Here is a 26,750-nt window from a genome sequence, read left to right on the forward strand (position 1 = left end):
TTGTCGGTCGATGGCAGAAGAGAGAAGAGGAGAAAACGAGAAACAAAGAAAAGGAAGGCAAGAAAAATGAGAAGATTTGGAATTGGCCTGGCCTCCTCAAGCTCGGAGTGAAGAAGGGATTCAAAGTTCGGATGTGAACGGTGGCGGAACCACGCGGCGATGAAATGAACTACAACTCTCGCTTCAGATCCACGCTTCTTTCTGAGAAATTGCAACGATGAGGGGATTCTGCAAAAGCTCCCTTTCAGAGATGGGCTAAGTTGTTCTCTTCAAAGATTTGATCTTTTGTGAATTGATTTCAGGGCTGGTTTAAACGGCAAGCAAAGTACGCCGTCACCAAGGGCGCGAAGCTAAAGTGGTTGCCAAAGCGCTCAGAACAATTTTCAGCACTAATCAAACAAGGAGATTAAAGGCTGATGGTTGATTTAGTCCATAAAATTATTGTAGAAGTGAGGATGTATCGAATATATGATTCAATCACCTCGTTCTTATGATTATCAGTGAATCGAAAGAATCGAAGACTCATTAATCCCTGAGAAAGACTTATTCTGTGATTGATAGGGACTCAAAAATGGAAAATAATCACAGGACTCGAGTAATTGAAATGATCGAATGAAACTCTTTTAGTACAATTGATTAAAAAATCATAACTTCAATATCCTAAATTGTCGCTATGAAAAGATTTCTCCCAAGATTTCATTTTGTCGGCATACACAGCTCTTTTTGTGTTAAGAGTTCCTCAAAACCTGCATTTCCACTTTCATCGAGAGTCAGGTAGGAGTAGAGATAATAGTAGAATTCGCTCAAGCAATAAGTAAATAACAAATGAAGTATCATGATATCTAAACAGTACTTGTAAAACCTTTAAAACAACACCTACACAAACACAATCAAACGCTTGCCGCTCGATGGCCAAGAACGATTTTAGAAATCTCCAGTAAGATTTGAAGAGTATGCGGATATAAAATGAGTTATTAGTATAAATTATGACGTGACCTTTCGATGGCTCGAATTCAAATGAAAAAAAGAGGTCCGACTATCCGGTTCCTCCGAAGCAGTATAAGAAATCACGGAATGAAACAAAAGAGAAATATTTCTATTTGAATTCTCGTGTTCGTCATCGTACTTATTTGGAGCGTCTTCAGCCCCACCCTGTGCGCCATCCACCCATTCCTTGGACGGGTTATGAGAATCTCTATCGCCGAAAATCGTCCCTTCGGAATGAAATATCTCCACCACTTGGAAGTGGAAGTCAATGAAAACTGGCTCGAACTATTAGGTGGGCGAACGCAGGAAACACCTACCTACCTGCTGCGGACTCCGTGGAACTGGTTTTTCTTCCGTCTATAAAACAACCGACGAAGAAAAATGCCATTGCAATAAAAATTTCACGAAAAAAATTTCCCCTTTCTTGGCTACGCTCTTAAGAACCATTGCAAGTGTATATAAATTAAACAATAAAGTGGATAAAAATGGAGAACAGACATTGATCACTTTTATTCATATGAGGAAAAGGCTGAAATGCCGTAAAAAATTACTCTGCAGGAGGTTAGGTTGAACTTTCTTTTTTTCGAGGAAAAAAGTGTCATCTGCCACAATGAAAACCACTGCTGCAGCACAAAGTTGTAATCTCGGGGATATATATTTAAAAATATTAATTTTATGGCGAAAAAATTGACAGGGCAGAGCAAGAATGAAAAGCAATAATGAAAACGGATATTGACGCCTAAATATATACAGGTGATATAAACATATTCACCAACAATATCTTGCATTCGAAAAGTTGACAGAAATCACGACTCAGTGCTCGAGATGTCAGGAATGAACCTCGGCGAGGGAATATTAAAAATTTCACGGGACTCAACTTCAGATAATTTTAATGAGTTACAGTGGTTTTTCGTCTCCACTGCACCTTAATATTTTAAATAGGGATGGACGGATCCAGGATTTTTTTGGATCCGGATTCGGATCGGACACTAGATTTTCGGAGCCGGATCGCATATTTTCGGATACAAATGCATTTTCCTGCAATTCCTGCTATTAAACGAAGTAATTATTCAAGTTTATTCTAGGTAAGCACAATCGAAGGAACGCTTTTTAGATTTTCATACACATTTTTATATTTTTATAAATTAAAAATCATTTTTATAGACTTTCAAGTTCTTTTTTTTAATATCTTTACATGCTCAGGACCTAAACTGTTACGCTTGGGTTTGGAAATGAAAATAGAAAAAATCTTCGGAGAAACCTCTGACCAGTGGCGGAACTCTTTCCACCCTTATTGCGCGTTGCATTCACTGAAGCTATTATTTAAAATTTCGGATCCAGATCCGATGTCTTCCGCGACTTTGGACCCGATGTATCCGATGAAGGGCAATATCCGCGGATATTTGGATCCGAGGTATCCGATCCGATCATCCTTAAAAATTATAACGTAAAAATATATTTTTGATATAACTTATGTATAACTTTGAAATATATTTTTAATATATGATTACATACTACATAATGAGGTTGAAGAGGACAGAGGAATGTTTCGCAGTAGAAATACAACTCAGAAGCGGAAAATAAAACTTATTTCATCAACCTCACGCTGAAATTCCACACCGCCATGGATAAACCTTCGGGTTTCCTGATTACATTCATGGGCTTTCGTTAACTACTTATAACTCATTTGCCAGTGAAAATGTAATACACGGGCACTTCCATTGCTGAAATTTCTCTCAACCTAATTCAGTAGCGTTCGCACTCAAAGAGGAAATATAGCTAAGCAAGAGCGCGGAATGACTTCCGAGCAAGAAAAGGAAGATTTAAATGGTAAACTAACTGATGGATCTGAAACGCCTGATTGGCTGGCTACGACGATAGCATTTGTTTTCGGGTTTCGACAGTAAATTTTAGTGCTCTTAAAGTTACTGGTCACGGAGAAGAAAAATAATCGTATTTTAAATAAATCCTATTTGAATGTATTCCCTCGGGTAACTGTGTCCATTTACCTTGATTGGTATACTGAATTGTGCGAAAAAAACGGTATACTGAAGTAATGGTTCCAATGTTGATGTAAGCTTTTGGTTACAGCCAAGTCATCATGCGCGCTCTTGTATTTGCATCTGTAGGAGAGCGGAATAGAGAACTGCGCAAAACCAATCTTAGGATTGTTGACTTATGATGATGATCCACTATATTAATAATAACAAAGCCAATATATAAATATGCCATTAAAAATGAAAGACCAACAGGCCTACGATCATAGACGTTAATGATTCGGTCAGCATACTTCCTCCGAGCACCCGCATCAGCGCAAAGCAATAGGTTACAATGCATTCGGACGGAATATAGTTCAAGATCAACGCAATTGGACTGGATATTTCGCTCTGGTGGACGCAGAGGTGGACAAAGCATTCACGAAAGGGAAGCTCGGAGTTTCATCGCACGACACACTGGGAACTTCTTCACGCTCGGCCGGCGCAGGAAGTGAAGATTTCCGGTGGACTCTCTCTGTCTGTTACCGGCGGCGACGCGACGCCAGTCTACGAATGGGACTGGGGGTGTCCGTCCACCACCTGATGGCTGATTCGCCCGAACACCACGGTTTAGTCCAAATAACTCCACATCATCCGATAGTACCGATCGAAGAGAGTGCGACGAAATGAATCGAAAGCGTGGAAATTCATCGAGCGAGTTAAGGCTCGATTCTTGATCCTATTCATGCGGAGAGACCCAGGTAGAAACTCCTTTCCGTTTCACCTGTTTGACCTTCAATTGTTGATGCCCCTGCACTTGAATTGAGAACTACCCTGGCAAAAAAAAACACACAAACGAACATCTCGGAACAACACTAAGTTTTACGCTGATGGACACTTTATCTACTCATTAGATACCACGGAAACGCAAAATTTCTAAGTTCATGGAAAAGATGATCTAAAGACGACTGATTTGTTCTTAAAGAAAAAAAAAGATTGGGTGAAAGAAAGTTACAATATGTCATCGAATTCGTATGAGGACAATTTACGGCAATAATTGCTCAAACGAACGTAAAATTTATTACGCTTGAAAAATAAGCATTCTCGAATAAAATGTATAAAATTCCTTCGAGAAAATAACGAAGCGATTGACGAGAGAAGGAATTTAAAGGGCAAAATTTTATTATATACATTCTAAATAGGCCTGTAATTCAATACGGAGAATAAGATACTGCTGCTTACTTTTTACAATATGTGTTTCAAAATATTAACTGAAAACTTGGCCGATCGAAAGTCTGGGTAAGAAAAGGACTGTTAGGAGTGTTCGAACACACGATAAAATCAAAATGCCTAATGATTCGCGAAATCCACACTAGATGATATTACTGATTCAGAAGTGCATTTTACACCGTTTCCACCCTAATTTTCATTCCTGCAAAGTCCCTGCTACCCTTGTCAATAAGATACAAACATTGAGAAACCTAAACCCATACAAATACTAAAAGAAAATAATATTCATAATTGCTCCACTCGCTTCACAACATTGAAATTGTTTCCAGGGATTGATTTGATAAGCAATTAAAGAATCCATAAATTATTTTTAAACAATTATTTCTATTTTGTCATCATATTGTACTGATTTTGATATTTTGGTAATGATGAACACTACTCTTCGCAGAAATTTGCCTTGATGCTTAGATGTATTTGTATGCCTGTGCTGCCAAATGTGTCGAATGGCTGCCCCACCAAGAGAGTGCTCTTCTGGGGTGCCTACTATTACATCTGACGCTTATTATATGCTATAAATTATGTAAGTGAATGAAAGAAAGTCATATGTAGTTATGACATATTGCATAATGTAACCTTAAAAATTTTTTTGCCAACATAATCAACAAGCCACCTACTGTGAAGGCCTGTTTAGATGGTACATTAACACGTACGGGTTAATGTCTAAATGTTTGAATGCGAGAGTGAACGCCAAAATGCACCGTGTAACCATCCAACTTGTGGGAATGCATGCACATAAAATACAACCTGTTCTAATTTTATTCATGCATTCGTACATGTTCCGTTCCGGTCCACAAAAATCATTCATGCAGACAGACATTAACTCGTATGTGTTAATGTATCGTGTAAACAGGCCTTGAGAAGACGATATTCGCAAAGCACAGCAGCTCGAGATAAGCCCCCCCAGCACAGTGGCATGATCATAATTGAACCGAGAAACTACATGCAGCTACTTGGGATGCTGGACACTGGGGGAAACTCATGGAGGGGCGGGAGAGTATGCGTTGTAAGCACTGCGGATGGCAAAGAGCTTCGAGGAAACAGGAGAGCTCTCTTTCGAAAAATAAGGTTTGCGACTTACGTCTGCGAGCATTCGGTGAATTGGGAAGGAAAAGTGGATGATATGGATACGGAAGAGTACATAACATTCGCCTATTCGTGTGCACAATAGTTACCAAAAGGAAGAAGGGGGCCATGTTTACTAATAAAGTATTCGACCGATTAAAGTATGTTTCCATGAAGTATTTAAGAAGTATTCTCTTAGTAACTGTTCGGTAGACGAGGGAGAAAAAGGAAAGATTAGGTTTTTTTGATAAATTAAAAGGAAGTAGGCCCTATTGTAAATTGAAGAGGGAAATTCACGAAGACAGGGAAGACTGCCAGATTACTTTTTAAATACCCCATGGAAACTTACCTCAATCGGTAGAATACTTTAATAATAGTAATATCAATCAATATCTTGTATTATCTTAATAGGACGTGTCAAACAAGGAAATGACACCACAACTAATTATTCTCAAGATTTGAATACGCTGGCGGAGGCCCAGCGGCGGAAGAACGTGGCCATTAGATAGATCACACATCTATCCATTCCAAAATCTACCGTAGTGGAATAACAGGGCGAGCGGAGAAAGGAAAATCTCGGTGTTTGCGAGAGAGTTGAAAGAAGAAGAGGAACAGGAGATATTCGAAGGCCAATGACGCGAGGTCCGATGGGAATAACGGTTGTTGGAACTCGGCTGTTGGACTTTGCCAGCCACGCAGGCGGTCGGGGAGAGGGGTAGGAAAAGGCAGAATAAAAGCAACAAGGGCGAATTAATTTCAGCGAAGAAGACCGCAAGCAAGCGGAAGGTCGCTGACGAGTGTCGGCGTAACGCAAGGAGGCAGCAAGCGAGGGATAGCGGATTCTTAGCGAAGGGAAAGGGGGAAAAAGAATGCAGGCAGCGATGGAAGGGAGCCAGAACCGTAGCAGGTGTTTTTTCGATCGGCCCCGTGCGGAGAACACGTGTCTGGACATAACAGTCGCATATCTAGTGAGAAATATCATAGCATCGCGTCTCAACGATGTTATTATTATACGGTCGCCTAATGTACTCCTTTGGGTTGAACATTTCACCTAAACGAACGTAAGTATATATTACTATGGAAAGAATTATGAATGCTTGCAAAGAGCTTTAAATGTGTTTTTTTACCAGGACTACAGAAACATTACACGAAAATAAGGCAGAAATTATGTTTTTCTTTGTTAAAATTTTCGGAGAAGTCGGATTTCAAATAATAAATTGAGGAAAAAAGTCATTAAAATTTTTGCAATGAATGTAAAATTTGTGATTACTTTATTATTACATCGTTTTTGAAGAGACATTTGGGTATTCCTTGGGATTTTCGATTCGATGTGGCACCATTTTTTCAAGTCATCTTGCTGCCATCTTCACGCAAGAAATTCTACTTCCTAATCGGTAAAGTCACTGCTGTAGACAGTCTTCTGTTCATTAATTAATTACACGAAAATAGAGTTATTTCTGTAGGCTTATGTAGCGATTATAAAATAAAAAAGCGAAAATAAATCCAATTCCACGTAAAGTTAAATTTTCCACGCTGGAAAATAATAAAAGGGTACGGGGCGAAATAAATATGCGCACCTGAAAGAAGAGCAAAAGAGTTGAAATAATGCGCAAAAATTCTTCATGTGTAGTATTTCCACGATAATACTTGCGACGTGTGCGGAACAAACAAAGGAATGACAAATGTGGGAATAGCGAATACAAGATAATATGCATTTTTACATTACACATTATTAACCCACAATGGATTTTTCAAATGACAGCATAAATTGTAAACCTTTTGTTAAAGCAGGAAACTCTGTTTCACTTCCGTGAATACTCATGAATTTTAAGTTAACTATGCTTTGGGTCACTCAACACTACCTAATATGCGCAGGTACGGAACGAAGCAGAAATTTTGGAGGATAAAATGAAACGAACACGAAAAAATAGTGGATTATCTGACTAAAAATAGAGCCTCGACAAAATACCCAATTTATCTTTCGAATAACAATACTACTCCGAGGAAAAATATAATAAAATTTTTGAACAAAAGTTTCTCTGCCGTCCATTATTCTCGCTGAAATAAAAAAATGCAAATTCACCTTTCTAGGTACTCATTTTTGCTGAACGAATAAAATAGAGGATTTTGAGATCATCAAACGAATACATGACTAAGGGGTGGCACCACTCTTTGAAAATTATCACATTCATAAGAGCGATTATATATAATTCAGACCAGTTTCCCCTTTGAGAAACAATAGTCAACACACGCGAAGAGGAGCCGAAAAGTAAATGTAAAGAGAACAAACATTATCAGCTCCGCGGAAACCTTAAAACGACCATTTAAAATGATGATTTCCAAATAATTATAAATCATTCATAAAACTTAAAAGATTATGAAAAATCGCAGATTTGAGGCACAAATACAAAACGACAAATGAAAACAACATTAATAAAAAAACTATCAATTCAATATTCAATTTTGGAGCATTAATCGAAGGCGTCTTAAAATACTCAATTCACACGTGTTTGGCTTCCGCGGGAATAGGTACTCATGTCGGGAAGAACCAAGGCAAGCAGAATTCTGCTCCCGCGTCTACCGTCGCACGGACGAAGGTCCTCTGAAGAGGGAGGACAGGGTTAAGGCGTTCGCGAATGCCAACAACCTCTCATGTCGATTGCTTTCGCTGTGGATTTCCTAGTTACCTCGGTGTGAATTAGACAAACCAGACTTTCCACTCTTAAATTTTCAATGGCCAAAAATATTCTTACCTCCAATCACCATGAATATAGCCTGTACACCGTAGGGTGGCGCACGGGCCCGCCGGCTACCTAAGTCGGTACCATAGTTTTTATCGTCGGTCCTTTCCTCCCCCTGCCGCTCGCGGATCGACTCAGGTAGCTCCAGGGCCCGTGCGCCAACCTACGGTATACAGACTATAAGTAAGGTTAGCCTCGTCCGAGACTCGAGATGATACCCGCGTTCTGCAGAAGAGTTAGTGTTGCTGCGAGACGAGACGAGACTTCAGCGAGTCTGAGTAACAGACGATACCCAGACTCGCTCGAGTCTCGTCTCGCAGCAACACTAATTCTTCTGCATAACAACAACAACAACTATAACAACAAACTGCCTCACATAAGGTATTGAAATTGACTTCAGCCGTGCCTTAGCCGCGCCCTAGTCGCATCGATCCAGAGATTCCAGAGTTTACTTCTAAATGACATATTATATCCACGTTATTTTTCATTCCGAGGTGTTTTATCCCACGATTCACGTCTAGAAATAACTAAATACGGAAGCGAAGCGAATAAAAATGTAAAATGCGACGATGAGAATTGCAAATGTTCACGATGATATTCCCGTTAATTCTAAATGGACCAAATCCCATGTTAATGTTCACGCTAACGTCACCAAAGTTTTTCGCCGATTTATTCTATGAACGTCATCATTGACGTACGGGCACTGGAATTTCACGAGAAGTGCACCATGCGGATGACTGAACACTACAAACGTTATTATCAGACCCGTGGATCACTCTTCAACCCACTGGTACAATTATTATTATTATTATAGTATTCTACCGATTAAGGTAGGTTTCCATGGAGTACTCAAGAAGTGATCTGGGAGCCTCCCTTTCCTTCCAGCACTGCCTTCTTTAATTCACAGTAAGGCCTACTCCCTTTCAATCTATCTAAATATCCTATTCTTTTCCTTCCCCTCCCTCGTTTCCCTAACATTCTACCCTCCAACACCATTTTCAACATCCCCTCACCGCTAAGCACTAATTCCATCCATAATTTCTGTCTCCTCCGTATCTCATCTAAAAGCTGCCTCTCCTCGCCAACCATATCTAGCACTTCGTCGTTCCTTTTCCTCTCCGTCCATTTCGCCCTGTCCATTCTTCTCCATACCCATATCTCGAATGCCTCCAATCTTCTCTCGTCTTCTTTCCTCAGTGTCCACGTTTCCGCAACTGGTACAATAAGCTCCCCAAAAATATAATAATAAAATCACATTTTTTTTCAAATTCAACTCTCGAAACCTGAAATTTCTCACATCTCTCCATATTTACTATTTATTTCACAAAAGAATTTTCGGCTTAATGAAAAGGATGAATGAAAGAAAGATAACGAATGAATGAAACTGTGTTTTTTTAGGCAACCCATCTGATTAATATTTTTTCCACGGCAAGCACCGCTATTTCACCTCGGGTAAAAAAGGGCTTCAAATTCTGGTCGCTCTAACGCAAAATATACCTTTGGAACAAAATTAGGCAGAGAGGCAAAAAAGATCGTATCCAACGATAGCATTCCGTTACATTTTATCTCGCATTAGGCTGAATAGGGAGTGGTCCCAAAGTTGACAGCAAGTCTGAGATGAGCCTCTAAAACTTGAATTCAAGGGAAAAAATTAAATCAGTACCGAGATTTAGCAGAACATGTAATGAATTTAATTGATTTTTTATTCGTTTAGGCAACGTAGAAACTTTCAGAGATTCCTTCAGTTAATTCTTCGAACATAATTTTGAAAAAGCTTATATAAATCTTGCGGGTAGATAAGAAGATGTGTTTCAGCGCTACCATTCTTGAGATGGGTAAAAATTGGCACAAACTTTGGCAAGTTTCTTTCTAATGAACTTGTCCGAAGAAATACGTTGTATCGAATAAATATACGTAATAAAATGAGTACTATGCATGGCGTAAAAGATAGCACATCATTTGATGTCAGAATTAACTCAGAATGCAATTTTTCTGCCAAACTTAATCACTGAATTTGGTTCTAGTTAATCCAACATTTGAATATTCAAACGCGGGGCACCACGAGGATTTTCTAGTTTAAGGGGCGTTGAATCGCACTTCCAACGCTCTCCGAGAGATGGCTCGCACGTCGCTAAACCCGTGAAAAGTCCGATCCACGCGCTGAATCTCCCCCACATTCCTCCCCTCCCCCATTTGATTGCACCCCAGCGAGTGGAGGAGGTCCTTCGCGTGGCGCAGACGACTTGCCAAATATTTACTCGCGGCTCGAGCAGGCGCGGGAGGCGAACTCAAGTAGCACCGGCTAAAGAAACCGCGAGCGACCATGTTGACCGAAACGGGAGGGGGGGGGCACTTAAGTGAGGTGACAGGGGTGGACCGCAAATATGTTTCATGGGGCAGGTGTCGATCCATGGCATCCATGGTAAGAATTTCGTCTCCCCCAAGCAGAAGGCCCAGGATCGATACCTGGCAATGTTCTGGTGGGCAGACTACATTTTTAAGCAGGAAAGACAATACAACCGTTGTCGATCAACTATTATAAATGTCATTGACTTATGTAAAACCTCAGTAGGATTTATCAGCAATGGTATTATGGGTTCTTCTCGCATGGGCATACATTTTGACATCAGAGTTCAACGGTGGGAAGCAGCCATTCATCAATACCTACAACTGTTAGACAGAGACATAAGTGGATCCAGGGGGGTACACGGGGGCACGTGCCCCCCCCCCCCACAGACCCTAAAAAATATGCAAGATTTTTAATACGGTCCCATTATCATTGCGTTCGTTTTGTATTATGAGATATCCTTGTGCCCCCCCCCCCCAGAACAAAATCCTGAATACGGCCTTGCTTGTGCCCCCCCCCCCAGAAATAAATCCTGGATCCGCCCCTAGACAAAGAGGGCTAGATAAACAACACATGGCTATTGATTGAATTAATAAGTAATTTAAATATCCTATTTTTTGTCATAACGATTTCTATTTTTTTGCTATTGTGCACTGATTTTGATATTTTACTTATACTGAACACTTTTCTGTACATAAACAGGCCTTGATGGTTAGATATTTTTATTTATCTGTGCTACCATTTGTATCGGATGGCAAGCCCACCAAAAGAGAGCTCTCCTGGGGTTTCTTAATTTCATTAAATTATAACTGATGCTCATTGTACGCCATGAATTCTGTAAATGGATTACATTAAGTAATATATTACTAATATAATTACATGCACAAAAATAACGCGTTGTTTAATTTGGGCCAACTTCGGACCCACTTTGAGGCGAATCATAGGACAGAATTAAAATATGAATAAATTGAACATCTGACATCTTCTTAGATGAGAGTAAGACAATCGAAGACTAAAACTGAAATGTTTTAAAGACTTCGCGTCGTCAGCTTTGTCAAAATAACATCGTAGAAACCGCTAAAAATAGATCTTTTTCCAGACCAAGTCCGCGGAAGCCCAATTCCTAAATACCAAAATTATGCTTTTATTACATGCTAGGATATCATGTACTAGGATGGAAATAATTTGCGACCTTGATTGAAACATAAAAATAGAGAGTACAAAGAATTTTTAGAGGTTTGTGAAGGTAAGGCGTCCTCAAAGCAGGGATACGACGCCAAAATTACTATTAATATAACAAGATATTTCTGGAAGTCCACATAGCGTCACAGGATAGAACAGTTATCTCAAAATCAGCTGAGGAAGTTAAACGGTAGTTATTACACCCTAAATAATGGGGATGAAATTTGCTAGTACGCATGTTAATTTACTCAGACAAACAAAATACTAAGCTCTGATAAATTCTCATAAGCTTAACCATGGAAATTTCTTCAAGGAATCGTATCTTTCAATGCATTTACCTTAAATAGACGCTTTGAATTTTTTCAATAGATTTCAAGAGAAGGACGGGATTTCCTGAATACGAAATAGGACTGATAAAAAAATTAGTACATAACGGATAATAATGTGAATGCTCTTATGCGTATCAAAGTTTAGCAACCCAGGTTACGTCCGGCTGAATAAATGCATATTCAGTTACTTTCTCAAGTCGTAAAATCAAGCGAAAACTAACGTAATTTCCATTACTGGAGCTATAAAATTAGTTATCTTCTAGATTTGAAATTATCTTGAAGTCCAGAAATATCCTCAACCAAATTTGGTTTTCAATGCAAAGTCCCCATTTTTTAAAAAATTTCATATTTAATAGAGAAATTATTCATGTTTCTGATTGATTCTGTTACTTCTAAACAATTCTTTCAATTACGCCTTAAGTTTTCCTTACAGATAATTTTATACCCGGATATTATGAGGAAAAAATGGGAGTCAGATTGAACAAGACCATGAATGACTTTGATATTTCTACGAATCCCGCAGGCTTTTAATCCGTAATCATGCTTTAAATATGTAGGGAAGAATTAATAGGTTATTGAAATTCATTACAAGAAATGGTTCGAGAATTTCTTGAATATACAGAAGAATAAGAAAGTTAAAACATCACAATAAATGGAGACAACTCACTATCAGACTGCGAGACGGCATCTGAAGACAACACATGAATTTGTTGCCGAAGTAAAGGGAATTTATTCGTAGCACGTGGCGTAAGTGCTGTTTACATGTCTTAAAGCATCGAATTAGCTAGATTTTGAAGTTTTGGTTTTTAGTGACAGCTGGTAATAAAAGTCGGTAGTAAACAGTAGTCGGCAGTAAAATTAATTCATTCTGCTTCTGATTTCTAGTCGTCATATTATTCCTTTAAATGAATTTTAACGACGCAGTGGACGCACAACAACGTTCTGGGACATTACATGACGGGAGTTAACTTTTGCGTTGACACTATAAGCGCAGTGAAGTCAGGCCAGCCGGTTGTGAGTTCGTCAAGCATACGAAAATACACTTTCGCCGGGAAATAAATGAAGGGAAGCGGGCGCAAATATATGCAGATGAGGGCGGAGGTGCGCAAGCTTCCATTCGCAGCGATGCGTTAAAGGGGGCAAAAATTTTATGGATGAGCGTCTGGAGAGGAAAAAAAGAGAAGACACCGTTTAAAATTGAAGAGAAGTGAGAGCTCGGAAAGGAGCGAAAGGCTCTGAATACTTTTTGAAAATGAGAGCAGAGAATGAGATTGACGAGGCCCATAGTGTGCGCCATACGAAAATTCGAAATTTATCACAATCTCAACGACATACACACTATCTCATCAAGTTACTCTTCTATCTGTCTTTACTATGCCTTCCCAATTCTTCCAATTTGAACAATTTTATTTTATAATATACATATATTATATTTGGAATAGATAAAAAGGACTTAAAATGATAAAATGAAAAAAAATGCTCCTTGCAACAAAAAAATCTATAAAATATAAAACAATAGAAATTAAAAAACACCTAGTTGTTAAATAATACTATAAATATATTTAAATAAATATTATATACATATATTTAAATACTATTATGCATGCTATTCTTTAAGAAATGCTTCGATTCGTGTCTCACTGCTTAATTTTTAAGCTTCTTCTAACTCTAACAACACACTGCCCCCACAACATACAAAAATGCTCATCAGAAATTGATGTATTATCAACATGGTTCACCATGGCAGCTTATGAAAGCGCCACATTGACTCATTAAAACTGTAAGTATCAAAATGCATCAGAACACCACGTTTGGTTCACTTGATAGGGATTTTTTCACAAGATACTAGTACTCAATTTTCCCAAGAACTCCAGATTTTTATTCCAAATCCTCGTTATTACTTTCATCACTTCTAGATAGAATTCACGAAGATATTTCGTCTTTAGCGTAAAAATTGTAGACCAAAATATTTAACAAAAGGGAATTATTTTATTTTTTTAAGAAACAATCGCATAGTGCCACTTGAAATAAAATAGCTGAGTATATAAAAATTGTGATAAAACCAGCCGCAAGTCTAGTTCATTTGAAATCTTATTTCGTAACACTAATATAATCGGCTGCCAGACATCGCCTTTAGACATTTTTATCCATCCCTCCATCTAGATTGAAAGGGTGACTTCGGATGAGAAATGCTATCCACGTGGGATCCGATAAGTCGTGTCCAAACGAAGTCCTCGGAGATGCTGAGCTCTCGGCCAATAAAGGACAGTTCAGCTCGAGCGTCTCTTTGGGTTCGAGCGGAAAAGGCAAGGAGGGACATCATTTGCGGAAATGATGGAGGCTTAAAGATGGGGGGTCGGCGCACGAGGTGGAATGTGGAAAACGATCAAGTGCCAAAAATGACTTGTTTCGCCTCCGAGACGTGCGTTCGCGAACACGACTTGAATGGACAAAGGCACGCGGGGGTAATGACTGAGCGCCTCAAAACGGATTATAAAATGCCATGGATGATCATACGGATATCAAAATGCGACGTTCAGACAGGGAAAGACAACGAAAACTTTATCACCATCAATTGGTTCCGAGAAGAAGAAATACAGACTACTTATTCAAGTGGTAGATACATCTAAAGAGCATGAGATGGGAATCGACATGAGAGGAACGATAAAAATTGTGATAGGAAAATAGTATATGTTTTCATAGTTTCCGGATGTCAACCGCGTTGTTTAACATATGAGTGAGACAGTTTAACCCAAAATTCTGCCTCCATAAATAAGATTAATTAGCAGATTTCATTTTCACCAGTATATACCGGCAAACCTGCGTTGCATTATGTCTGACGACGGCAGCTTCACTAGAAATCTTGCCAGCATCTTCTGACCTGAATATGCTGGTTGGTTTTACGGCGAAACTGTCGTCATGAGACGGCGAAAAAAACTCGGTGGAAACCCGAAAACCATGATATCATCGGGAACGACATAGAGAAAAAAATTTTAACGAGCTGATATTGATAGTGAAAACAAAGCATGATATGGGAATCGACACGGAGGTGATCGGTTAAAATTGTGGTGGGAAGATGCTCGCGCATGAGAGGAGAAAAAAGCGAAGGATGCGTTGCGCAAGCGCGGGTGCGGAGGCGGGAAAGAAGCGGCACCATCGGGAGTGGAATTACTCCTATGTGTATGTGTCCGCGGACAATTGGCCGCAGGGATTGAGCGCCAAGGCCGGAGAGAGGACGTTGAATTATTCATGGCGAGACGGTCTCCATTCCCATGAAAGCCATCGTCTGTGCGCGCATTATTTGCAGCCTTATGTAAGGAAACACGATGAACTTGATTAATAATAGCTCGATAAATGGTGCATATGGATGAGAAGATGTGGAGTAAGATGAAAGGTGCAAAATGTGGAGGAATTGGTAACAATGAGGGATCTTCAACATGGTTTTTCACTCATTTTGCCGAAAAATTAGAAAAATTTCAAGCAACGTGTTCTAAGTTGTCAACTTTTCATGGATGCGAGATAATGATTATTTAAGTCAGCAGTCTAAACAAGCAAATATTATTGTAATAAATCCATTTTTCATGCAAGCATTTTTTGTTATCCATTTAAATGAGACTGATTTTATCGAATTTGATACTTTTCTTATTCCTCTAAACTAAAATTTCAAAGGACAGCATGTACTTCAACTTAGGGAAATTGGTTATCATTGTAACAGGGAGTTATTCATCCATTAAATCAGCCCATCAGCTCTATGAGTGCCAAATTCTCCATCAATGTACCTCGTTCGGTCGTTCAGCGAGCAATGTTCTCAGATTTTTCCCGGAATAGCTAATATCGACCAAATTTTTCAAAATTAATTTTTCCTACTCCCGAAATATAACGGTAACCTATACGATTATCACTGATGTAATTAATTTGTTGGGCCATACATAATCCACAGCTATTGTGAGTGATGAGTTTGTTTTCCCAGCATGTTTACGAACAGGAAGCCATTTAGCAAATCATGAGAAGAGACAACACCGGCGTCACCTTTCAAGAATGCAGGAGAAAAGCACCTCCGGAGCTGCCAGAGGCGAATGCTTCCTCAAAGCGTGAGAAAATGTCACACGGTAAGAGTTCCCATCAAGAAGCCGAAATACGCGCTCGGGAAAGAAAGGCAGATACGGTCTCAGAAATAACTTCAGGACCTGCGGTCGGTGTGAGTGAAGGAACTGTTAAGGAAGAAGAAAACTCCTCCGCTCCAAAAGTACAATGACGTACAATGGCGTAAAAAAAAACTGATCTCACAAACCGCAACAATGAAGTCCGTTCCCAAAGAAATGTATCGTTGCACTCATTGTCAGTCCATTCAAACCGATAAGCCCATTCAGTATCAGCGAAAAGGGCCCATCCCCAGTAAGGAGTTTCTTCCTTTTAGAGTGACCCTGACTAGCAACGCACAATTGGGGTGGACGAGGACCGCTTCGGCGAGCCCTAGGAATTCTCTAACCCATTTTTACCCGAAACGTCTTGTCCAGTCGTTTGGTCGCTTGGAATTGCGAACGGTAACTTTTGTCATTTTGCACCATAGCAGGCTCGTGGGTTTCAAAACGAGGGAAAAAGTTAGTTACAGTGTGAACTTACTCCCAAAAAAAGTGTCAAGATCCCTCACCTTAAGAGCTACTCCGTCCATTCAAACCTTTAAGCTACATGACGGGCTACGTATTTAACTTGGGGCAAGTACGTGCCATATTGATTGTTTAGGGTGAAAAGTGACCCGGGCAGGTATCGAGCCTCGGCCCTTCCAAGGTAATTTTTCTGACCTCTGCGTTAATTTTCCACGAAGGTAGAGTCCTATTATTCTAAGTCCGCGGTAGTGTCGCATAAGCGTTGACGTGAGCGCAAGAGTGATTGACATCATTCCTCGCATATTAAGGTACACCTTAAATGAGTTTTTCCTGAAAAAAAAAACAAAATTTTGATTGCTAACTGAACCATGACAAATTGGCAAACTTTCCCATTAAATATAATAGTGATTAAGATATTTTCAGTGGCTATATGCAAGAAACATGATGTAGAGAGCTCACATTTTAACTTGAAATGTATACTACAGTTACAAGGTTAAATCCGGAAAATTTTCCAAAAAATATTATTATCTAGCTGGAGCTAAGTAAATTTTCCATAACAGGTGCGTATCTATTGGAGACAAAGAATGGGAAGGGTTATTTTACCTTAATTCTACCAGGATTCAGAAATCAACGATATACATATACTAAAATATGCATTCCCAAGAGAGACCAGAACTCAGCAATCAGCGAGTTATATACTGGTCTTTTATCATTCCAATTAGTTGAAAGCAATAAAAAGTAACCCAAAATTTTATCAAATACGCACTGCGCAACATTTGGAGGTTAAGTATAAAACTACCATTCTGACCATTGAGCCTTTTTAAATGGTCCAGAAAAGGAGATGTTCTCCTTGGTTTTGGTTACGAATATTACAATAAATGAGGATACTTTCCAGCCGGCCTCCAAATGTTTTTCGGCACATTCAAAAGGGCTTACAAAAGTCGCCACTAGTATCATCAAGGGGCAAAGAAATATCGGAGAAATAAGCTAGGTTTAACGCTATTAACCGATATTTATATTCGCACCGATATGATTTATCACAATCTTTAATTTTCAGTGCCATTCCTCACGATTATAAAACTTATATTGTACACGCTGATCGTACACTGGTAGACGTGATTACGAGAAGAAAATAAAAGAAAGAGACCGTAAAAAGGAGAGATTTAAAATTTCATTCTGTCCCCGTACTATTAAAAACAGAAACGGTGTGTTGATTTCTAAAATTTCGCCACTCGCTATAATCACTTAAAGCGGTTGTTTATATTTTTTAATCGTTTTAACCTTATATGGATTTGATATAGGAATTACTAACCGTATTCAAGTTTTGCACTTGCATGAACATGCACGCATGTTATGTTAACATGCGTAATATTTTTATGACTCTGTGATGTGCATGTGGGGACCCTCTTGTAGGCTGGTGATTGTTCACCCCTGCCTAACACCCTAGAGGTGGCTCGCAGGGTATCATGTAGATGTAAATGCACTACGAATCTGTAAACTGGACCACTAAGCACTTATTGACACGCTGGGGACATTTTTGAAAACAAAATTTGACTGCGCCCAAAGTGGAAACAAAAATGAAGGTTTTAACGTGGCGAACTGGCTTCTGCCCTGAATGAAGTCCCTTCCTGTTCTGGAGAAGAGTGGAGGGCGATAGGTCGTTCGTTCCGCGTCAGTGACTTCCCTGCTGCATTCGCCTTGAGGCAGGTGGCGCTGTTGGCTGTGGGAAGGGCCAGGAGGGACTGGGACCAATTGTCAGAAACACCCCCGCTTCGCTTTCTATAAAACGGAGAGGGACTGTGACAAATGATTGAGGATTTTGGCACCCATAAAAGGCTATTGGGGTCGATGGCAGCGCCTCGCAACAGCGCGCGGCGGGAAGGAGAAGCTCGAGAGTAAAATCGGAGCGGAGGTGTTTAAAAAACAAATTTGCTCATCTGTGGAACACTAGGATGTGCTCTAAATACATATGAGACGGTTGGAAGCCAAGGGGTACAAGTGATTTCTCTTTTATACACAGAGTTAGGTACAGAAATTAGGTACAGAAAACAAACGATATCAATTAGATATTATTTTTAATATTATTTTTATATTTTTGTGAAAGGAGGAAAAAAAAGAAATTGATTTTGTTCTGTCCACATATTATACTTTATCTTGCTTATTGTAAATTATTGTATCACATATATGTTTCATAGTGATAATGTTTCAAAAAAATTATATATACTTTCTTTTTGTTTCTGTTCTGCCGTGAAATTAATTTTTTAAGATGGTAGCTCCCATGCTGATTTTTTAACCATTGGAGCTACCTAAAGCTCCATTTGTGTTGTTCTGTTAAAAAAAAGTGTACATTCAAGCTTGGAGTATTAAATTCAATTCAATTCAATATTTAGTAGTGCATTTGATTTTCCACTCGATGTCAGCACAGAACAGAGACTCACTCGTTTCCCTTGGCAACCAGGTTTTTTTGTATTTATTCTAGCAATTAACTTTACCTAACTCTGTTGAGAAAAAATCACTTGTACCCCTTGGCTTCAAACCCACTCATATGGGATTTACTAGTACTTGAGAATGTTCAATAGAAGTCATTTTACTCACCAGTCAAAACATTACACAGTCATAACCGAATGGTGCTCATATGGTATAGTATTTTGAGGAGGCGACCGACTGTCGAGGTCATTTGCGCCATGAGGGAAGGGTAGATAAAGAAGGGTGGAGGGAAACCCGGCGTTGGCATTAGCCTGACCATTGTGGTAGCACATTAAGCAATCTTGAATGTATCTTAGAAAATGCGGGGTAAAAATTTCCCGGCCGAAAACTACTTCAGTGGCTCAAAGTGTGTGAAGAAGGTATAGATATGTATAATGCAAAGGAGCATATTATTGTTTTGAGATTTTCCGGAAAGGTTTTCGGCAATTTTCAAGCATTCTCGATGGTAATTCTGTTATTATAACGATATATTATACAGTTATGCGGTCTGAATTGGATTTTGTTAAGCGCAAAATACCTTCCTAAAAATTACATTTGTAACTCTGCAGTATTTTAAAGTTGAACAAACATTGACATTCCTGGCATATTGACCTTGATATACTTTTAAGCGTCGCAAACTTGCACAGTTTATTTTAATAATCACGTGTTGATATTTATTTTCTTTCACAACGACCTCGAGTAATTGTCCTCTAGGAGCTGTGTATGGATCCATATACATTGTTGAGCCCCACACCAGTCCAATATACGTGCAGGTCTCTAATAATGTTTATTTACACAGCTTTGTTTATTGTTCACAGCAACCTTATGGAACAACCATTTCCCTTCAGGGGTCTTACAATGTCGGGTACTGAGTTGACATGTTGATATTCAAGTAAAATTCAATCTAACATGATGACACGGATTAATTATTTAACAGCAAAATTTCCTTTGCACTAATACGCAGAAGATCTCGTCATATGGAACCTTACAAAAAATACCACACAATGTTAAACATTATAAAATATTAAGTTTCATTAAAATCGTGATTAAATATGAAATGTATATATTTAGACGAAAAAAATTTGGAATCAAATTTTGAATTGGGAAATAAAACAAATAAATGTGTTGAAATTGTAGACATGGCCATAACTAAAATTTTAGCATATCATTTTATCAAATTTTTTATTCCCCATTGATTTAAGACAGTACCTTAGGCTCCAAAATATTCTACGTACCCTTTGGATGGACTTAAAAAGCATAAATTTCTCAGTCAAAACTCAGAGAGAAAATGTTTGTCCCAATTTTTCCACCACGGAAAGCCAAACACTCGTGCATGATAGATTTCATCAACCATTGGGGATGAAATGGAATATAATTGGGTTAGCGAGCGAGCTGGAAAAAAGCCGTTCCTCACGTCAGCGGTACAGATGGCTCTCTTGCCATTTTAAATGTCTCGATTTCTCAGGGCGGGGATATCGCCTTCTCGGGAAACTCCCCCCCCCCCCCACACCCCTCAAAGAACACTTCGAGTTCAACGAATCTGCGAAAGCGCGATGGGAAAACGACCGCTCTGAATCACGTTATTTGACACCACAGCGGCTACACGAATCAAATCAAATAACTTTCAAGTATACAATAAAAAATATTAAAAATTGTAACAATTATACTATTTAAAACAGATATCCATATAATATGCGAGTGCCCCGCAATCATAAGGACTATATATAGATACTTGGGCTCACCTTTTATGCAGCCCAGGGGGGTAAGAGATCATTGGGGACATCTTGGCCTTTACTAAGGACATAGACCTCTATGCGTGACAACCATTGGTGGTTGGCACTATGAACCCTTAGGTCTAAGTGCCCTGAGAGCCTAGCTCCCACACTTCTTTTGCGATAAATCAATACTATTAAAATTAAAGACTTAAGGTTCATTAAGAATGCGATATTAACTATCGTATTAAATGGATCTGAGATCTGGACACTAAGCAAAAACTCGGAAAAGAAGTTTAAAGTCTTCGTAAACACATTCTACGTATGTAAAGTATGAGATCAAGGCACCAGGAGGATACGGAACAACATACCTATCAGAGTCCTCTAGATTGCTCTCTCAACACTACTCTCTCATCATGTTATTATATGGCAATATAGAGGACTCTGCATACCTATGACTGAAAGTCCTCTACCAAGATACCGACATCATAGCCTAAATTGAAAGCAGAATATTAAGAATAGCTGGCCACGTGAACAGGAGGGAGCTAGACTCCACACTCAGGATGGTGGCAGAAATCTTCTGCGGTGCAGACGACCACTGGGGCGCTCAAGACTACGGTGCAGATATTTCGCCGCTAATGATGCGAGAATTAAGCGCGACACATCGAAAAACGGAAAAAGAGCCTCTGTATTTTTCAAATTCGATCGTAATCGAGAAGACTGAAGGAGTCCGAGATGTAGTTCTGAAGAAAATTGGAAGAATTGAGTAGAAGTAGACAGAGAGGAGGAGAACTAGAAAGCGCTGGACAGGGTGGGTGAGGACCGGCAGTTTATGGATGGAATACGATGGAGACAGAAGGCATGGATGTAGCGAGTACTGAGCGGGGAGAGAAAGTTGAAAGCAGTGATGGAGAATAGAATGCGGGGAAAACGAGGGAGATGAAGGAAGAGAATTGGATTTTTAGATAGAATAAAAGCGAGAAGGCCTTATTATGAATTGAATAGGGAAGATCATGAAGGGAGACTGTCTACTTCTTAAATAACCAATATAAAGCTACCTTAATCGGTTGAATACTATAATGTTAATCGCGATCGACAACAATAAAAAAATGGTGAACGAGATGAGGGGCGCAGCTAGGAATTAAGGCTAGGGGGGTTTTTAGGCGCAACTAGACCAGGGGTGTGTGGTATACCCGCCAGGATAAGCGGGAGGTGCGGGGGCCCTCCACCAGAATTTTTTTAAGATAAATGGTTCAAAATGGTGATTTTTATGGCTTTTTGAGGCATATTGTATTAATCCTTACACTCTTCTACAAGTATATCAATCAAATGAAGCAAAATGGATGAAACTTGAAAGTTTCTCTGAGCTGTAGGGGGGGGGGGGTTTCATCCCCCAAACCCCCCCCTCGCTGCGCCACAGAACGAGATTGAATTGAGGAGAGAGAGAGAGACCGGCCGGTGGCGATGACTCTCTCTCCTCCCCGAAAGACTTTCACTTGGCCCGATGCACGCGGAGGAAGACGTGTTTGCTGCAGGGGACGCGCGGTCCATCGCGAGGGGCGAATCTTACGTTGCGGCGCACAGTGGTCTGGGGAGCGCTTTTTTCCGGACAAAAGTCGACTGTCACCTTTTTAGAGGTATACGTGGGTGTTATACAACTTAAAAATATCTTCTAATGCATGCATAATGACTTTCTCAAAAAATAAGCACGCATTCGGTATTTTTTCCGAATAATTATACTGCAACGACGTGTGATGCAATGGTGGTCTGAAAAACACACTGCATTTATAAGTCGCCAGATCCAGTTTTACACGAATGAATGGATGTTTTATCACTAAAAGACATTACATTACCCATATTATTTGGGGGGAGATATTTTTAATGTAAGTATTTTGTAGAATAATTAATTAATGAATTCATAATTAAGGAAGGCAAATGAATATATGGAGGTAAAACAAGTACTCCTCATCCGCAGTTTCTTCACTGTCAATGTACACAGGTGCTGAGTCTACGTTTGGGGATGAAAGCAGTCGTTGCACATCTTCGGGAATGTTTCCCGTTTTCTTAGGCGGGGAAATCCTCAGGGATGTTATCACTGGGCCGGAACTTACGAGCAGAATGTGAAGCAAATCCGTATTAGACTCAACTCTGGATGTTTTACGGGTGAAGAATTGTCTGAGAAGTTTGCAGTCTTTATTCCTGTATTAATTCAAAAATGGGCAGTAAAGGAAGATATAAAGATCTATTTACAATGAAATGATGCCTTAGCTTCTCATATTTTGTAATTTTGGACATTTTGAACGCAATAGAAAAATCGACTTTTGTCCGCGGAGAAGGGCATCTCAGACCGGCGGACGTTCGCCCACGCCGAGGGTTGGAAAGGTTCAAAGCCCGCGATCGGAACGGCCAAGCACGTCGCGTCGGGGCGAAGGGAGGAGGGTGGTGGGGTCACGAGCGCAATTTCGCAGATATCATCGCTAAAATTCTCGAAACACTCGGAAAGACGAAGAGGCGAGAGAAATATCTCCTGCATGGAGAGCGAAGGAGTCTCAGAAACATGAAAAGAGGCACGAGATCAGTGTTTTCGCGCTAAAGGAGCAGCCGAAAACTAAGAAAAATCAGCTTAACAGAAAATTGGCGGACTGTATTTAAAATGCAAGTTAAACGTACAACTTAATCCGACAAACACAAATGAATATCTGCAACAGTCTGCACTCCTTGCTCACCACCAATAATAGGTAATGACGGATCCAGGATAGGGACAAGGGGGGGGGGGGACTAAGTGGGCGTAATCTCCCAGCAGTAGAGGGGGTTCGAATAAAAAATGTCTATTCTATCTAGTGTAAATTGGATACCCAAGGGATACCCCTTACCTCCCCTCCCCCCATGGATCCGCCACTGGCAATATACAAACAAAACCTAGCAAAAACGAAAAGTTCATCTGCAGGTTGAGGAGCAAAATACAAAAATCTTGGCCCCAACAAACAGATTACTTTTGAAGAAATGATGGTATGGGATTCCAATTCATGAGAATATAATATCCGATTCTCAGATATTTAAGTCATCTACGTCGTATACCGCTGGTGTACTATTTACTAATAGTAAGATTTTCAGGACACCCGAATTATACCCGAGGAGCAAGGCGCCCAAGGCCCGCTACGAGGGTTGCTATGTCTTCTCTTGGATTCCTTGTCCTCAAGGTGTCCTTTCCCTCTCGCTCGCTTCCTTTGCCCCAATGCCTCCAGCGTATTTGGGTATAAGTCTCCCGACATTTCCCGGGAAATCGCAGGGAGGGATTCCGCTGAGGCATGTCCCCAGGTAGAGCGTTCTCTCTGCTCCTCGGGCCACTTATTTAATTCGGATACGGCTTCAAATTGGAAGACCCAGTCTCCCTCACCACCGAGTTTCTCCTGCACCAAAATACTGATGATTGCCACCGCCGAACTGCACGCCAGAACCCCAGATTGAAGCACGATTCCACCGACCAATGTAGCGTCCGTTCTCGTGGGAGAAGGGTTTAAGAGGAATGACAACACTCTCGTTTCGAGGCACAAATTCAAGTACCCTTTATTATATTCTGCTTCCGATGTGGCCCACGCCCTTCCCCCTTCCTTTCCTAGAGAGCCTTCACGACCCCACCTCCAAGCTCCTCCGACCAAGGGGCTTCATGCCACTGCATTCCCGACAAAAAGTGCCCGCTACAGTCCAAACAAAGCTACCAATTTAAATGCAGAAAAAAGCATAAGAATTTCGGTACATTTCTACGTCGGATCTTATGCTTAAAAAAGACACACTGCCTCCCTCTACCACGGCCGAACTGCCGGTCTCTCTGCAAATCATGCACATGAATAAAATACGATATTGGCCATGCTAATTGCATTTAGTCTAAAGCTTCTCCATCAAGTATAATTTAGAGCACACAGCGTTACCAGAGGTTTTAAATTGAGTTATTGGTTTCAAGGTTAGCACGAGGCCCTTGCGTTGCTGGCAAAAACTTCTTTAAGTTCAGTGTATGAACACCTGATGAGCGCGGAGAAGATTCCTGAGACAATATCCTGCACATAAACTGTACTAGAATATTCAGATATTGAGCCTAAGAAGGGAGATAAAATTGATAATTTTAATGCCCTGGTCAATTTATGCCCAATTGATTGTAATATGATTTTCTAAAAAGCGTAAGCTCTATGATTATACTGTTCTCAAAGAAGAGTTTCTTTAGGTTTACAAAGGCATGCCGGCATAAAGGCAAATTTTATATCTCCGGCCATACTATCACTGATAACATATACAGGGTCATACAGACGTGACTGCATACGTTTTATGAGACGTCATTTAGCATTTTACGCATTATTCTGAACGGTCACTATAATTTAGAAAAAAATCTTTCCCACCAATAATTAACATTAATATAGGAATTCGCAGGCCTGATTGATAAATTAATGTTCCAAGGCCTAATCAATGACGCACTTAATGTCACTCGTGAGGAATCCAAATGAGGCGCTCGGAAAGCAAATGATGAGTCTCATCGATACACGCTCAACTAGATGCCGTCACTCTTAAACTGGTCAGAGCGAGAGAGGAGTGACTCAAGATAAGTCACATGCGCTTTTATTTATCCGTGAGTAAACTATGCCCGTGAGTGTACGCTTCGAGGAATTTTACCTCACTATGACGTAATATCTTACTCAGAAATAAAATGTAATGTGACAGCCTTTACTAAAGTAAATACAGATATGGTTGATTTACAAACTGAATTTCTGATGCCGCTAGAAAATAATAAAAAAGTTGTAAATGATGCCCAATTATAAAATTTATAAAATTTGAATGCTCCCCACAATAGGCTGACTATTATCGTAACTCCCAGGTTGCTGAACAATTTTGCTGAACGGAGATATTAAAAATTATATCTATATCTACGTCCATCTAGGTCTATATCCTACCCTACAATCCGCCTCAATAGGCATGCGGCGAGGAGTGTTGGGATACCAGCCGCTAGCATATAAAAAGAAAATGCTATTCAAGTCATTTACTGATCGGGGAAAAAACGGATTCCAATTCCACTCCGTTCGGCAAAATATATCTGTGTAACGCTTTCTGAACGCCCACAGCAATTTTTGACGAATCGCGCTGCTTTCTTTTGTATTTTATTAAGTTCACAGAAGTCTTTCTGCGCCGAATCCCATATGTTCGCTGCATATACAGAGTGTGGCCGGACGAATGCGAAATAACACCTCTCTCTTGTTTTTTTTTTATCAGAAAAATTTCCCGCGACACACTTCACAAATCCTAGCTTCTTCAGGGCTTTACTACATATGTTTCTTATATGTGCTCCCCGCAATAGGCTGACTGTTATTGTAACTCCCAGGTACTTCTATTCATCTGTTGCTGCTATGTGGACACCATCCCCAACATACACATGAGGATAGTCGGACGACCTACGGAAGAAATATACCGCCGTACATTTGCTCATTTTAAGTTCTAGTCCCCAATATTGGCTCTATACGCATAGAAGCACGAAGTAAAAACAATTTATTAACATCATATTAAAAAATCTACAGATCTCAATAGTCATCAATTGCACAACGTCCCGCCTGGTGCTGCCATGATCGGGTTTCAGATAAACAAAAAATGATCCACAGAATTAATGTACTTAGTTCTCTATGATAGCCAAGCACTGAGAGCACATTCAGTGAATTTCATTTCCATGTTGTTTAATTAAAGATACATGCGTGTCGGATACACACAGTCAAAACAAGGACATCAAATAACAACTCCAATAAAAAATTGAGAAGCAAATCCAATATCGCACATATTGATGTCCAAAATAAGTTTTGAGCCCAGCTAATCAATATAATAGTTGTTGTCCTCCATGACTAGACCTATATGACAATTACTATGCGCACACATAACGTTTTCAATTTTACGCAATGGATACGAATTCATTGCTACAGTAGAAGTAAATTCTAAACCAATGAGCACTTCGAGCTGAATCACTTTATTTACAATTGAAGTGATTGCTTCCACGCTTGCAAAAATGAAGGAAATGCGAAT

General features: G+C 39.8%; 1 protein-coding gene across 5 annotated transcripts in view; it reads right to left on the reverse strand.

Annotated features, from left to right (window-relative positions):
* The window catches only part of LOC124158540 (plasma membrane ascorbate-dependent reductase CYBRD1), a 369,658-nt gene that overhangs the window by 45,353 nt on the left and 297,555 nt on the right, over positions 1-26,750 (reverse strand). The gene's annotated exons all lie outside the window — the stretch shown is intronic.

The sequence above is a fragment of the Ischnura elegans genome, chromosome 5 (genome assembly GCF_921293095.1).
Source record: "Ischnura elegans chromosome 5, ioIscEleg1.1, whole genome shotgun sequence".
NCBI lineage: Eukaryota > Metazoa > Arthropoda > Insecta > Odonata > Coenagrionidae > Ischnura > Ischnura elegans.